The 4,724-nt window shown below is 36.6% G+C and overlaps 1 long non-coding RNA gene across 1 annotated transcript; it reads right to left on the bottom strand.

Moving 5' to 3' along the window:
- Window positions 1-542: 542 nt before the first annotated feature.
- On the bottom strand, window positions 543-4,519 carry LOC108448281. The gene is made up of 2 exons (XR_001864126.1): window positions 2,438-4,519; window positions 543-819 (listed from the first exon to the last, which is right to left on the bottom strand). It is a non-coding gene; the product is annotated as an uncharacterized LOC108448281 (long non-coding RNA).
- Between the last annotated feature and the right edge of the window lie 205 nt (window positions 4,520-4,724).

Raw genomic sequence — 4,724 nt, 5'->3', positions numbered from 1 at the left:
CAGAATCAGTGTGATGTCACGTCCCTAATTTCAGACAGATGCGCAGTGTATTTTCTCTAGTTATTTGCAAACTGGTCTAACAGGAATTTAAAGATTTTCAAAGTTAGCAAAAGTTACTTCATACTAAGAAAGTGAACAAGAGTCACACAGCAAAACATGAAAGTATCAGGCGATAGACACAAAACAGTGTCATTGAGCAGGCATTCTATAAATACATCCTTTTTGCAGAATGCTAAGACAAGATGCACAAAAGGAAACAAGCAGATATAATTCCTTGGGACCTTGAAATTCCTTTTGACAGGGTCCTTGGAAAAAAGGTTTTAAGAAATATTAATAGCAATAAAATAAGAAGTATGGTTTCAGATGTCTCACACACCAGTGAGGCAAAAAGAATGATAAATGGCATTATGATAAAAAAGAACAGCATTTTGTATCAGAGATAAAGACTCAGTATGGTTCAAGTTTTTTAAGATATGAATATACAAGAGACTAAATTTAAAGATGTACATTATGAGCTGAATAGGTAGCAAAACAACACCTGGTATTTTTAACCGTTCCAAAAAGATTTAATTCAACAACATGGTTGAAAGTACAATAAATTCAATTTAATTTAACTTATAAAGGAAGAACCTGTATTATGTAGAACAAAAATGGTTTTGCAATGACTGTAGATGAAGTATCACACATTGTGAAGGAGACAATAAAAAGCTGTATGGATGTAGAGCAATATTTTAAACTGGGTTACCAAGACTGCTCCAGGTGTACAGGAAATATCACCTTCCTACATTATATCCTTTGTCTGGAAAAATTCTTCAGAAGCTGTAGAGGAAGAAGAAATAGTTTCAAAATCCACCACTCTGAGAAAACCTGCAGTTCAAATTTAAATTCTTAGCCTGAGGAAATTGTATCTCTTTTTCTCAGTGCTGTGTACTAAGATTTATTGTACCTTAATGCTGCTGTGCATTCTGATGGACTGAATCTTGGAGCATTTGATGTGTGACTGTCTTGAAAGAAGAATGGCATAGATCAAAATAAAAACTAGGATACACTATTGTTTATCTAAAGACTCAGGTTTGTGTCTTTGTTTATTTCTTCACCTCATCTTTAATATCCCTTAAAAACACTGAAGGAAATGTGATCAAATTGTGTGAAAAAAGGAGGCGGCTACAGGATGATAGCCGGAAACTACAGTTCCTACTGTATCGTTAGTCAAAATCCTCTGCCCAGAGCTGCTTCTCTCTGAATGTCCTTTGAACCCCAAGGATTTCAGCAGAAAATAAGAAACTCAACTAATGCACTTCTTGGCACGGCACATTTGTTTTTCCAGGGTAACATAATTATAAATTTTACATTTCATTAGTAAGTTTTAACCTCAAAGTTCAATTTTAATTAATTAAATGTGGGGGGAAAAAAGCCAGGTGACTTTCATCCCTTCAACTGTAGCTTTCATTTAATCCTTTAAAAGCAAGTATAAACATCAAGCCTAAAATATAATTGTTCTACCAGTAAAAGCTAAACTGAACATAATAACCTGCAGTCCAAATAACCTTGAAATCACAGAATGCAATTTGAGTCTTAGTACAACTATGTGCATGTGTAAGCAGTCTTAATTTTTCTGCTCTACAAATTGTTTTTTACCCCCCCCCTTAAGAAGCATAATAAACCTCCAGGACAGCAAGCTTTGAAGATTCAGTTTTCCCTGGAAATTTTAATCCATGACAAAAGATTTCTAAAAGTACAATCATTCACAGCTAAGCAGGTGTAGTTCTTCCCATTCTTCAATTTTAAAATAGCAATATAAAATATTTCCACGACTCAAATCCTAGATTATATTCTTCTTTGTCATGAGAAATGGCAAAGCTACAGTTGTTCCTTCTCATGAGACTCTGCTATGTATCATTGTAGCACCATTAGCAGGCTCGCTTAGTTTATTATAGTAGTTATTGATACCAATTACTGGCCTGTGAAGCATTGATTACAAAACAGAATTTGACAGAAAACTTCATTCAACAGAAGTCTTTGATGTTAGGTACACTTTTCTTCATAAAGTAGGGTGAAAGGCAGCTCCAAAAAAGACCCCCATCTATTCCAGACCCAGGCTAGCTAATATGGAATAACGGTGCTTCTATGGGAATGTGGGGTTCTGGAGAATTGTTTGGTGAAAGTAGACATTAGTACAAACAAATAAAACTGTGATGTATCATTTAAATTTGATATTCTTTTTCATCACGCTCTTCTGGCACAGGTCTCTAAAGCACTGCCAAGAAAGTTTGCCCCATGAACTGTTGAACTTACCACCAGCTTTAACCTCTGCTAACAAGATGGTTTGGGGATAACAAAATCCATTGCATTTTAATTCAGTACACCATTACACAGAGGACAGCATTTTGTCACCCATACATATTAGAAAAGTTCAGCTTCACATTCAAAAACTTACTTTTCAGCTGTTAGAGAAAATAACGGTTTTCTACAGTATCTTCATATGGCTTGTCTTCCAAACTGAAATGTTTCTTATATCATGTGGTGGGATCCAGTCCACTTCATGCTGTTTCCCAAGCATCAAAGCCTACTGAACTCTCCAAAGTAGTGTGCAATTTCTCATGTTCCTGGGGGAAGGAGGGGTTCTTGTACAAGTCCGCTCATCTGTTTCCAGGGTGGTTCATTAGAGCATTACATCTTCGAAATGCCACCAAGCTGCTTACCTGTAACCAAAGGAAAAGTGTGCTATGACTCAAAATCTCAGGTCTCAAAAATACAGCCAGCTAACTTATAATACATTTCTAATACAGCAGAAAAAGGTACAGGGTTCTGTGAGTTAAAAGGCCTATCCAGTCCTACAATCTTTGCTTCTGTTGTCAAAAGTAAATGATGTAGCAAACATTTTATTCTCTACACGTCTCAAAAATTACCTGCAGGAATGTTGCCTTTTACAGCCACATCCCTTTGGCAATTCTGCATAATCCATCTGGGGAAGATTTCTGTTTACATTGAATTTACTTTTACTATTCCTCAAGGTCAAAATTGCAGAAAATATACTTTAAATCACAGTTTGAAATCTGTGAATCTGACAGAAGCAATCTGGGTACCTAAAGCTGCTTAACTGCATAATGTAGTTTGGTAAATAGTACTTTATATCTTCTTTAAACTAGATGTTACTTTTACTGATATAGCCAATGGGAGGGAAGAAAATTCCCCCAAAAGTAAGGTTATATAGAAATAGTAAATGGAAAAGTTTGGGGTAGAAAGAATTTTCAGGCTTTTATAAAGTACATTAATTTATACTTTTGCTGTGAAAATTAAGTTTTTCCTTATTCTCTTTATTATAAAACCTCTAAATTCCTATAAAAGAAATAACTATAGCCACTAATATAACTTCTACTATTTGAAATGTAATTAAATTACACATGTAAATTGTTTATGATATGGCAAGTGCTTAAAGAGCTGAAAAAACCAACCAGGACATGCTGCAAAACAGATGCGACTTTATAATTATTTCAGTTGTCTTGTATAGACAGAAATACACATTATCAGTAAACACACAACCATCAGGACACTATTAAAGTTAATAATTGTTCAAGACCACCTACATTTGCAGATTACTTATTTTTTTTTTACAGTTCCAAACTGTGTGGGCACTATTCATGCCAAGTTGATAACTTCTACTCTCTGGAAACATCTTCCCTGAAATCCTGTGTCACATTATAAAATCAGAACATATTAGAGGTGAAACCTGGAGCACCAGACTCAGCTTGCTCGTGTCACCCTGGTCGTTTGGGCTGGATAATCCAAAGAGGAGCCTAAACCAGGAAAAGCCAAAGGAGCAAGAGGCAATGCACAAAATGCTGCACCTAGATAACTGCAGCAACCTAACTTCTGTTAGGTCTGGTGTGTAATACCTAAGGACTCCTCAAGCAGCAAGAAATACATATCTGTATTTCACACAGATTGAAGGCACACCTGCAATAACATGGATAGCACCATTCTGCCCCCTTTGACATTTGGAAGGTGAATATATGCCTTACTCAAAGTAAATTTACAATGTAAATATACATATGGATGAATTTGTTCTCAAGTACTTCACATGTGTTAGTTCAGCATAATGATTTTTAAAGTTAAGGTAAAAAAGTTCTTTTCACTGCAAAAAAAAAAAAAAAATTGACACTTTTTGTTCATTTCAGAATATTGATTATGTATATAGCAGAAAATATCCACAAAGGCTTACTTTTCCATAATCCTGAGCAAAAGGAGAAAAACAAATATGCTAAAAATCTCATGAGCCTATGACTAGTAACTCAGCTCTTCACACATAACAGTCCTTTCAAGCAGAAAAGATGAAATTTCTTTCTCAAGGATAGGGCCAAGACAACAGAATGAATTCCCCTATTACAGCTGAGACAGTACAAACCATATTCCAAGTGCAAGGCTCATTCCTTTGAATCGCCACCTCATATGTTGCAGTGGGGATCCTGCAACATGCATATACCAAACCAGGAATCCCGTGGAAAGGAAATACATATGTGGACAGATTCTTGCTAGCTGTTTCAGAGATGTTTATTTCTCCAGCCGCATGGCCGGGGCTCTGCCGAGGAACTGTTCCAGTCACGGGACCGAGGGTCCTTCTGCCCGCGCAGGGAACACAAACCAACCAATGGGAACGAGGCTGAGCAGGGGCAGGGAAACCCCGTGTCTGTGCCCTCAGGGCCCCTCTCCCAGGGCTACACGGC

Source organism: Corvus brachyrhynchos, unplaced genomic scaffold (assembly GCF_000691975.1).
Source record: "Corvus brachyrhynchos isolate BGI_N302 unplaced genomic scaffold, ASM69197v1 scaffold178, whole genome shotgun sequence".
Lineage (NCBI taxonomy): Eukaryota > Metazoa > Chordata > Aves > Passeriformes > Corvidae > Corvus > Corvus brachyrhynchos.
This window is presented reverse-complemented; position numbering and strand designations above follow the sequence as displayed.